The sequence below is a fragment of the Anabrus simplex genome, chromosome 2, assembly GCF_040414725.1.
Source record: "Anabrus simplex isolate iqAnaSimp1 chromosome 2, ASM4041472v1, whole genome shotgun sequence".
In the NCBI taxonomy this organism is placed as follows: Eukaryota; Metazoa; Arthropoda; class Insecta; order Orthoptera; family Tettigoniidae; genus Anabrus; species Anabrus simplex.
In genome coordinates, this window is record NC_090266.1 from 657,775,628 (window position 1) to 657,788,064 (window position 12,437).

Below are 12,437 nucleotides of genomic sequence, written 5' to 3' on the forward strand. Positions count from 1 at the left end.
TCGATCCTCGCACGGTCCAAGGGGCATTTGTTCACCCATCAGCTTGGATTCATTTTTTTTTTCGGCTTTTCCAGATGAGGTGGCATTTGACTCTTGATCAAAAAGGTCTCATACCATCTAGCAAACATGGCATGTGGTCCCATATGGATGTAGCCCAATGTGGGTCATTTGTCGTTGCGGTGATATGGTTCCGGTAGGGTATGCGGCAAAACAAACGACACAACACCATTACTTGCCTTCTGTCCATGTTGCACTAGTAACGATGTATTTAGTTATTATATATAATAGGTTGAAATATTGTGGATTCATTACGTTTATTTCCGCAATTATGTTTTTGGCAACAGAGAAGGTGATAATCGTGGAACCATAGCGGTGGACTTTATTTCCGGTCATACGGAAAAGAGCGTAAGAACGGGCCGAGTTTGCTTCACGTTAAGGAGATGTACGAGAATAAAAGGGACAACGGAGTGCCCAGCAATCGTTACTACAAACGAGAATCATGGCGGGCTTCTCCACTCAAGGCGTACTCTACGAGGAACATGGCTTGGTTTAAGCGACAGGTCTGTTCGGTGTATGCTTAAATAGTTTAATGGATTTACATACCGCATTCAAGTTGCTCAGCGTCTTCCAGGAAGGAATGAGCGAGCCAGGCTACATCAACCGACAAGCAGCTCGTTTTTTAGGGTTTGAACGGCCTGATATCGCTGTACATAAACCACTAAAAAAGTGTGCGCGATACGATTTGGTGCGCCTTGTTCAATTATGCACTATTGCGTACTTATTTCGTCCAGGATGCTCCATAGAACCCGCAAACAGTGATCCACATAGTCTAGAGAGACCTTATTATTAGCCCTTTCGTGCGGGATTTGCGCCGTTGTCGCACGAGAAATTTACCTCTCCACCTTCAATGTTTGTGCTGCAAGATTCAACTACAGTAAACACCCTTCTGCAACGACACCTTGGAGATCGCCTAATTTCTCGTGGAACAGCATTTTTGTACATTTCCTGAGGGACGCTGAAAGAAACAGTTTTCAATACAGAACCTGATAATATTCCCGAATTATGCGAGAAGAAAACGTCATTTTTGTGTACTTACAGAAACCTTTGTTCATCAACATATCCATCAATCTTCAGAAACGTTATGAGCAATATGTGGCACGTGACAGTGCACATTTAGAGCACACACTGTACCAACGCAACTAAGTAACATTTGAGTGTCGTCTGTTTGCCGCACACGGTACGCGTAGGCCTATTTAAAAGTTTACTGAATTATCCTCGTAGTTCCCGTAAAAATAATTCCATGGCGTAGTGATTACAATAGGAGGCCTGTCCAAAACATCACCGTACTTTGAAAGTATCGTGCAAATGCGAAAATCTTGGACGTTTCCGGCACTTCCTACGTAACTAGCCAACGGCGCGGATATTTGGAACAATTACTTATCGCACGGTAGCTATTAATTTGCGAATCTGTTGAATATGCGTTAGGTAGAGATAGCTGCCGTCCTCGGGGGCCCGTGTTTGATTCCCAGTTCTGCCAGAAATTCAACAGTGGCGGGAGGGCTTGTGTGTGGTTAAAATGGTACATACAGTTCGCCTCCATTGGACGTGTGCCTGAAAAGAGCTGCACCACCTCGGGATAATAATTTATAATTTCGTATGGCTACTTCTAGCCGAGTGCAGCCCTTGTAAGGCAGACCCTCCGATGAGGGTGGGCGGCATCTGCCATGTGTAGGTAACTGTGTGTTATTGTGATGAAGGATAGTGTTAAGTGTGGTGTGTGAGTTGCAGGGATGTTGGGGACAGCAAAAGTCCCAGTCCCCGAGCCAAGGGAATTAAGCATTTTAAGGTTAAAATCTCCAACCGGGCCAGGAAACGAACCCGGGATCCTCTGGACCAAAGACCAGCACGCTAACCATTTAGCCATGGTGCCGGACACCTCGGGATGAGGACACGAGTTCACTTTACTTTTAGAGATTCAGTAAGTGTAAGTTTTGTACCATTATAATGGATTTGGCGCCGCTTCTGTGGTGTAGTGGTTAGTGTGATTAGCTGCCACCCCCGGAGGCCCGGATTCGATTCCCGGCTCTGCCACGAAATTTGAAAGGTGGTACGAGTGCTGGAACGGGACCACTCAGCCTCGGGAGGTCAACTGAGTAGAGGTGGGTTCGATTCTCACCTCAGCCATCCTGGAAGTGGCTTTCCGTGGTTTCCCACTTCTCCTCCAGGGAAATGCCCGGATGGTACCTTCCTTAAGGCCACGGCCGCTTCCTTCCCTCTTCCTTGCCTGTCCCTTCCTATCTTCCCATCCCTCCACAAGGCCCCTGTTCAGCATAGCAGGTGAGGCCGCCTGGGCAAGGTACTGGTCATTCTCCTCAGTTGTATCCCCGACCCAGAGTCTGAAGCTCCATGACACTGCCCCTGAGGCGTTAGAGGTGGGATCCCTCGCTGAGTCCGAGGGAAAAACCTACCCTGGAGGGTAAACAGATTAAGAAGAAGAATATAATTGATTTGAAATATTACAAATCTTATGTGGATTACTTTATAGAGGAGAGATGTGTTCACTGCGACAGCCAGGGACCCACCAGCCCTCAGAAGTGCATTTACTTTTATAACCTAATTTAATTTAGCGCGCGCCATTCTCCATTGCTAAAAACACGCAGTAGCATATCCATTGGTTGAGATATAATGGGATATGACGTAATTCCCAGCAATCAAGACAAATACATTCTGTTACCAACCCGCGCACAATTAAAACACAACTAAATGCAACCCTTAATAGCCATACGGAATGCTACAGGCTTCGCGACCCTAACCTGGGGGCTTACGCTCCCCGTACCCCCTTTGCTTGATCACAGACCAATGGTTTTGTCACTAGCCGGACCTAACCAATTCAGATAAATGGTTTTGTCACTAGCCGGACCTACCCTATCCCGACCAATGGTTTTGTCACTAACTAGACCTAACCACTCCAGACCAATGGTTTTGTCACTAGCCGGAGCTAACCCAATCCAGACCAATGGTTTCGTCACTAGCCGGACCGACCCTATCCCGACTAATGGTTTTGTCACTAACTAGACCTAACCACTCCAGACCAATGGCTTTGTCACTAACCGGACCTAACCCAATCCAGACCAATGGTTTCGTCACTAGCCGGACCGACCCTATCCCGACTAATGGTTTTGTCACTAATTAGACCTAACCAATCCAGACCAATGGTTTTGTCACTAGAGGACCTAACCCAATCCAGACCAATGGTTTTGTCACTAGCCGGACCTAACCAGTCCCGACCAATCGCTTTGTCACTAGCCTCCACGCTTTCACCTAACAATGTAATATTAGTTCGTAAGTTCAAAAGTTGGCAGCCTTGAACCCTGCTCGATCACGTCCACCGCGAAAAGTCAGCGAGAAAGGAACAAATGACAGAGTAAACGCGTCTAGATGTCTACACTGAAAAAGGTGCTGCAGTAACTGAAATTTTGTCAAGATGTCTGAATACTACGAATAACATATCAACATATAAAGACAGTTTATGACGATTCGCCGAGACCGAAGAACGAGTGGGAGGCGAGGTCAAATGTGAAAGTGTTATTGACGGTTCTTTTTACATCAACGGTGTTGTGCACCATGAATTCCTTCATCAGGCTCAACTGGTGAACGAATAGTATTATCTCGAAGTCTTGAGATGTTTGAGAGGAAATGTCAGGAGAAGAAGGCCAGACTTTTGAATAAGCAACTCCTGGAATATCTACCATGACAATACTCCAGCTCACGCATCGTTGTTGATTCGTGAATTTTTTACAAACATGAACACACCGGCAGAAAACAACGTACCAAATATTGAAGGCAGCTTATGACTATTCATAGAGACAGAAATGAAATGGCGCATGGCTTTTAGAGCAGGGAGTGTTCGAGAACATGTTTGGCTCGCCAGGTGCAGGTCTTCTGATTTGACTCCCGTAGGCGACCTGCACGTCGAGATGAGTATGAAATGATGATGAAGACGACATATCGTACAACAAGCCCCCGCGCCAGCGAAATTAACTAATTATGGTTCAAATTCCCTACCCTGCCGGAAATCGAACCCGGGACCTGTGCTAACAAAGGCCAACACTCTATTTTTGAACAGGCCTCGTGATAGGCTATTGGCAGAAAGCGTCCATGTTCATATCCCAGCTCTTTCACAAATTTCAACATTTTGTTTTGATAGAATGTAGAATAATGCAACTTTAGGAAGTGAAGTTGAAAACCGACCTAATACTCAGACAAATGGTGGAAGGAATATAAAGTGGCCACTCAAATTTGCTGAAACTTCGATTCGTCGTATCTTTACATACTCCCGTAGACATCACAGCAACACAGGCCATCGAATAGTTTTCACGTCTCGCTAATTCCTCTGAATCGGGGACCGGGCGTTTGTCCAGACTTCGAGAGTAACTATTTACGAGGCTTAACTACAGCATAGTTTTCTTTGTATCGTGTAGTATTCCACTCCCAACGTAGTTTCCACCTACACAAGCAGTTTTGGTAGTTTTTTTTTGAGGGGGGGGGGCGTCCACGCGCAGTTCTACTTGTACTAACAAGCATTCTCCTTATTTTCATGTCGGTTTCTTCCACTTTATGAATAGGATATTGAGAGTCGTCCAACTTTCAGTCCTGTGCAGCAAATTCGATCCGAAAACAGAACGATGTAAAGATAATTTCGCCCGAGAGCTAACTTCTTTATTTCAGTATACAGTTGTGCCTCACCGCGATTTCAATACATTACATTTAGTACATCCCCAACCGAAAGGTTGCTTACATTTTTATTTACCATTTTCCACTCATCCTAATTGTTTCTTTAATTACCCCATGCCTCGCTTATCACTCTTATCAGTCATATAGTATTGCCTAACAGTCGTACTTTCACATTCTTCCTTCCAATAATATTTACAGTATATTTAACTGCGACAAAAGCAGCCTCATGATCACTTGTACCATCTGACACTTCAGTTTCTCTATAGAGCTCATCTGGTTTTATCAGCACCACGTCTAGAATATTTTTCACACTAGTTAGTTCCATACCGGGCGAGTTGGCCGTGCGCGTAGAGGCGCGCGGCTGTGTGCTTGCATCCGGGAGATAGTAGGTTCGAATCCCACTATCGGCAGCCCTGAAGATGGTTTTCCGTGGTTTCCCATTTTCACACCAGGCAAATGCTGGGGCTGTACCTTAATTAAGGCCACGGCCGCTTCCTTCCAACTCCTAGGCCTTTCCCATCCTATCGTCGCCATAAGACCTATCTGTGTCGGTGCGACGTAAAGCCCCTAGCAAAAAAAAAAAGTTAGTTCCATAAATTTCTGATTCATCTAACCTTCCCATACTAACTTATTCACCATTTGTTGGTCATGCTTTCTGCCTTCCCATTCCATTCCAAGATAACATTTGGTAGATTCGGATTACCCGCTACAATCATGATCTTTTCCTTGTCGTTCCCATTTGGCGGATTACCTTATCAAATAATTCCGCATCAGCGTCAGCGCCAGCCTTGCCAGGTGTGTACACCCCATGAACGTCAAGATGCCTATTATCTTTAAAGATACAGTAAGTTTTACACTTAGAATTTCAAATTTCTTAGCCTTAAATTTTCCGTAGCTTACGAATTATTCTTTCGCCAGTATGAATATCACCCTCTTATTTTTCCTAACCAGTAAACATTCCAGTTCCGCGAGGAAATTTCCGCATCCATAATACCACTTCTCAGCCATAATTCAATTCCTATTATAATATCTGGTAATTAGATTACTTAATTTTATTCCTTTCTTAACGAGACTTCTACAGTTTTAACCCTAACAATTTGATGTCATCCTTACTTGACTTCCTGCTTCCTCTATTGTTATCACCACTCTCTATCCCACCCCGTTTCCCTGAATGTACCTCCCTATAATTCTTGTAAATAAACACTCCAAATTATGTGTACCATTGCGGTTCAAGTGAATGCCATCTGAACGTAGATCCTTTAGGATCTACAAATCTCACTCCCGATTTCCCACATACCCATGCCATAGTCTCATTTAAATCCCTAATCACCCTCCAGTCAATATCCCTCCTACACAGTATTCCACTGATAACAATCTCTGCTTTTTAAAACTTCTCCCATGCTACTGTAACCAGATCTCACCTCCAGCCCCTATGTTAGTACCAATTCCTTCTTGCCTTAAGTTGTTGGTAACAACGTGGAAATTTACCACCTTCATCTTGCACTCCTCCTTCCCTTCTATTTTCCTCAAAAGCTGCCTTATCCTAATTCCTGGATAACACACTACCCTGGTTCTCTTTCCTCCACACACTTTCCCCACATGCCTAACAATTGAGTCACCCATGAACAGAACCTCAAACCCACCTATTTCATGAGTTAACCCCTTCTCTCCAGTCTCCCTTCACTTCCCTGACACCTACTGAACCTATTCCTCTTCCCTTCTCTCCCTCTCACTGCCCTGTCCTACCTCCCTCTTCTTATACTCTGCTCAACGTTTCCCTCTCTTACCGTTCTCTTTCATCTTACACCTACCCTCCTCTGTAACATTTCCCCATTCTCCATCTTCCCTCTGCCGTTCTACCTGTAGTGACACATACTTATCGATTCCTCAACGATGCCTCTCCAGGGAACACTACCCGAGGAAAATCCTTAGATGTCATTCTCCTTCCGCTTAAAACATTAGCTCACCTGTCTTCCAAAATTTCTCCCTTTCCTTCCTCTCCCTCCCTGCCTCCCTACTGTATCCTTAACATTGATTGAGCAGGAGTGACTTATGATTGCGGGACGTGACAAGCCACACGTCCTGGAAGACGAATACATGTGACGTTGGCCACTTGTCTCCTCTCCATGCTCAAACGTAACCCGATTCTTTTCTCACCCAAAGTTCTAATGATCGTGAGTATACAGCCGCTGTGAAAGTCGTTCAGCGTACACTTCAGCAGCTCCACTAACACCCGGGCGGACTACCGTATTCCCTCGCTTTGAACTGTGCTAAGACTAGGTGGTACCTACGCCCGAATCCACTACACCCACACATTAGTTACGCAGAGGATGATAATATATGTCACTACCCGCTTCTTGCCTTTCAACGTGCTCGTGTGAGGCAAGTGCTTCGCTGCTATAGGTTCTGCGGTGACTATCTTAACATTTCAGTACTTATTTATGGCTCAACGCTGGGAGGTACATGAACGTTGGCTCAGATACTTTGTCCCTATGCACCTGTACAGCTATCTACCTCGCGAACTGAGCTATTAACGCAGTGCAGCACTACCAACATATCCTGACTGGCGAAAAGTCACGGGAAGGGTTGTCCCATTAGAAAATATGCCGAGTATGACCCCTGAGCGTTGCGGCTAGCTGGGGCGTAGCTGAGCAGTCTGTCACAGACACCAGTGTCGTGAAGATGGCAACACATCGCGAGTTAACCGATTTTGAACGTTGGATGATCATCGGCGCACGGGGCATGGGTCATAGCATTGCGGAGATTACACGCGAATTTGGGTTTCCGAGGTCAACAGTGTTCAGAATAAATCATCAATATCGCAGAGAGAATGTTACCACCCGCATAAACCGCCGCACAGGAGTATCACAGGTGCTTAACGAACGGACATCACGTCGCCTCCGCAGAACCATACTGGGCGCTCGACGGGCTACTGTGAGTCAGATGATGGGAGTCAGGAAACCAGGAGGCAACTTCACCAGCCGATGACCAACTCGTGTCCCTTTGCTGACACCTCGACACAGAGCTCAACGACGTGCATCGACCCGCGAACATCAGCAATGGACCAAGGAAAAATGACGGTGTGTGGTGTGGTCCGATGAATCCCGGTTCCAGTTGTATGTTCCATGAAACTATGGATCCTGCGTGTCAACAAGGATGTGTCCAGGCGGGAGGTGGCTCAGTTCTTGTCTGGGCGGTGTTCTCATGGTCGCAAGTAGGCCCCATTGTCCGGCAGCAGGAAGCGCTGATAGGTGCACGTTATGTGGGCATTCTTTCAGACCATCTGCATCCCTTTATGGCCCCAGAGTACCCTGAAGGAGATACCATGTTTCAACAGGATAATGCGCCATGTCACCGCTCTGTGGTGGCACGCAGGTGGTTGGAGGAGCACTCCAGTGAAGTTACGACCAAGGATTGGCCCTCCAGATTCCCCGATTTTAATCCAATCGAGCATTTATGGAGAGCTGTCGATGCTGGTGTATGCTCCACGAACCCCGCACCAACTACACAACACCAGTTGTGGGTATCAGTGCAAAATGCGTGGGTCCAGATCCCTCCAGAACGATTCCAACACCTTGTAGAGTCGATGCCTCACCGTACTGCTGCCGTTTTGAGGGCTCGCGAAGGAGCAACTCGTTATTAACTTCACATTCAGTGTCTTCCCATGACTTTTGGCCACTCAGTGAACCTTCGCTGGTCGAACAGCGGACCAGCCCCGACATTATGTTTTGCTCGAGGAGATCGAATGTCGGGCGGAACCCGACGTATGGTTTACGATCATTTTACGACAATTATATGCTTCATTGCGCAATATTGTGTTTGTGTTAACTTCTCCAAGAGGAGTTAATGAAATATTTCGAAATATATCGAATCACTACTATCGAATTCCAGCAAGAAACGACCAAGTCTTTCTGTTAATGTTCTATGTACTACACAGTTCAAAAAAAATAGGGAAACATGTTTTTGAACGTATGCCATGCTCCAAAACACAATACCTCACACCGAGGTATATTACCAACTAAACCTTTATTCTTTACCGTTGAAGTATTCAAAAGAACATCGATGGATTCGCATTCATTTTCAAAACACAAACGGAAATGTCCAAATAGGGGCGAAAACAAAGTGATAACAGTCCTCCAGGGTGGATTGTTCTCACAGTTGGAGAGCTTCAGTATGGTGCATATCCTCCACGAGCATTTATCACAGCTTGGCACTTACGTGGCATGCTCCGTATAAGTCGACGGAGGCCACGTTGCGGTATCAGATCCCAATCTTCAATGAGATCCTGTTCGAGGTCTTGGAGAGTCTGTGGTGGAACGGGACGCCCACGAACACTTCTGTCAAACCTATCCCACACATGCTCGATTGGATTAAGATCGGGACTGACTGCTGGCCATTCCATCTCCTGAATGTCCTGTTCTCGCAAGACAGCCCTGGTGATGCGCGCTATATGAACCCTGGCATTGTCGTGTCGTGCATGAGTACAAATTCAGGGCCAACACCGTATGCAGCAACCAACACATGCTGTAGCAGTACCTGCTCGATGTATCCCACTGTCGGCATCCCTGAAGATGGTTTTCCGTGGTTTCCCGTTTTCACACCTGGCAAATCCTGGGGGTGTACCTTAAACACTAAGGGCATGGCTGCTTCCTTCCCATTCCTAGACCTTTCATATCCCATCGTCGCCATAAATCCTATCTGTGTCAGTGCGACGAAAAGCAAATAGAAAAATATAATAATAATAATAATAATAATAATAATAATAATAATAATAATAATAATAATAATAATAATAATAATAATAATAACAGTCGTAAATGAAGGACTTCGTTAACATTTCTTCTGCTAGGTTACAGTCAGTTCGTTACGGCTGCTAATAGAATAGAATAGAATAGAATAGAATAGAAGAGAAGAGAATACTGCCATCCCCCTGTTTCGGATCACCTGAAACTGGGGAGGGGGTAATAATTTACTGTAATCCAAAATGTGTTTTTATACATGCATTCTTTTCCTTGTTACTATTTGTTTATCAATTATTACCGGTAGAGTAAACATTACAAGTAAACTGATTAACTATTTCCATCCCCCACCCCCCAATTTCTAATAATGCTATTTGCTTTATATCCCACTAACTACTCTTACGGTTTTCGGAGACGCCGAGGTGCCGGAATTTAGTCCCGCGGGAGTTCTTTTACGTGCCAGTAAATCTACCGACACGAGGCTGGGGTATTTGAGCACCTTCAAATACCACCGGACTGAGCCAGGATCGAACCTGCCACGTTGGGGTCAGAAGGCCAGCGCCTCAACCGTCTGAGCCACTCAGCCCGGCCCCCCAATTTCTATATTGTAGTTTAAAACTAAAATATGTATTCTTGTCGTAGATGTTAACAGTGTTATACAGTCCACGACGACATGAATCTTACCCTTCCTACGTTGAATTATGCTTACTTTTGTGTCGCAATTTTGATAGAGTTATCCTATAATTTCAAAATCCATTATGAATGTATTGAATGAATGAATTGTAAATGAATTATTTCATCATTGAATCGTGTTCGTGCATGAATGAATGAACAAACACTCTTCTCACGCAGTCACAGATAGCCACCAACTGAATGACAGAATGAATGAACTGATTCGAATGAATGCTCTCAGCCTACGACTGCGGAACACGGCAGTTAAGGAGAGAACATTCCATTCTGTATGAATGAATAAATGCCTGTCTGATTTAAGTGAACGAATGAATGAATGAATGAATGAATGAATGGACTGTAATCCTGCATGAAGAAAAAGAGAAAGTCTTCTCTCCCAATCGCCGATAACCACCAGCGGGGGGAGAGAATTTCATGAATGAACGAATGAATGAATGTTCTCATTCAGTTCACATGCAGTTTAATAATTAAATTAAGGAAAAAAGATAACAACACGACAGAACAAAAATGTATCTGTTACTTCATTTAATATTATATTTAAACCTACTAGCAATTATATCCGTTCCCCACCCCCTCTTTTTGTCTTAGATGTAACACACTGTTACATATTCTAGGACACACACGTCTCTTATCCTTCATTATTTTCGTTAATGCTTGTTTTATTTTTCTTGTTTCCTTTTGCCACAAACCTTTTTAAATACAAAAAATGCAGTCTTCAGTTGCAATCCATTCTTTATCTAATAATTTAGCAATTGAGGACCAAATATAGGAAAGGGCGAAAGTGCCAGAAATATGTTTTCGAGTAAATAACAGAATTGCCGAGCACAATGGCACTTTCACTCTACTCTACCAAAGGAGACCAGGAATAAATGATTACCTACGGCCTTTGAAGTGCGAGTGTACTACATCCAATACATCTTATGCAATTACATAAGAATATTAAGCTTCTATAAATTTAATTTCTTTAGTTAAGTGGCTCAGAAATTAGAAAATACATGAGTGATAGCACACTGACACAATGGGTAACACGGAAGAATTGGAGCGCGAGACGCTGGCACATTCACCCTTCTCCACCCAACTCAGCTGGCCGTATTGGACTCTGGCTCTACCTGCTAAACTTCCTACCAACTAAACTAATGACCTCAGGCACATGCACAAGTTACCATCATATGCGGCATGGCTAATACATCCCCTTATTACAAAAAAAACACATCTTTCATATTTCAGCATGTTCACACTTTTGCCATCTTTGGTCCTCAATTATGCATAATTCTTTCCCACTTTCTAGTTTTGCTTTGTATTCCCTTCCTAGATATTTTACTCTGATTACATCCGGCTCCCTACAAACTCTTAATAGACGCGCCTCTTCCATTATAAGTAAACAACGTTTCTCGTCATGTTTCTCTTCCTGACCACCATTCTTACACTGACTGACAGAGCAAATGCAACACCAAGGAGTGGTCAGAACTTTATGCCAATTGCAGGGTAGACTGACGTCACTGAGGTATGCTCATGATGTGAAATGCGCCGCTGTGCTGCGCACGTAGCGAACGATAAATGGGACACGGCGTTGGCGAATGGCCCACTTCGTACCGTGATTTCTCAGCCGACAGTCATTGTAGAACGTGTTGTCGTGTGCCACAGGACACGTGTATAGCTAAGAATGCCAGGCCGCCGTCAACGGAGGCATTTCCAGCAGACAGACGACTTTACGAGGGGTATGGTGATCGGGCTGAGAAGGGCAGGTTGGTCGCTTCGTCAAATCGCAGCCGATACCCATAGGGATGTGTCCACGGTGCAGCGCCTGTGGCGAAGATGGTTGGCGCAGGGACATGTGGCACGTGCGAGGGGTCCAGGCGCAGCCCGAGTGACGTCAGCACGCGAGGATCGGCGCATCCGCCGCCAAGCGGTGGCAGCCCCGCACGCCACGTCAACCGCCATTCTTCAGCATGTGCAAGACACCCTGGCTGTTCCAATATCGACCAGAACAATTTCCCGTCGATTGGTTGAAGGAGGCCTGCACTCCCGGCGTCCGCTCAGAAGACTACCATTGACTCCACAGCATAGACGTGCACGCCTGGCATGGTGCCGGGCTAGAGCGACTTGGATGAGGGAATGGCGGAACGTCGTGTTCTCCGATGAGTCACGCTTCTGTTCTGTCAGTGATAGTCACCGCAGACGAGTGTGGCGTCGGCGTGGAGAAAGGTCAAATCCGGCAGTAACTGTGGAGCGCCCTACCGCTAGACAACGCGGCATCATGGTTTGGGGCGCTAT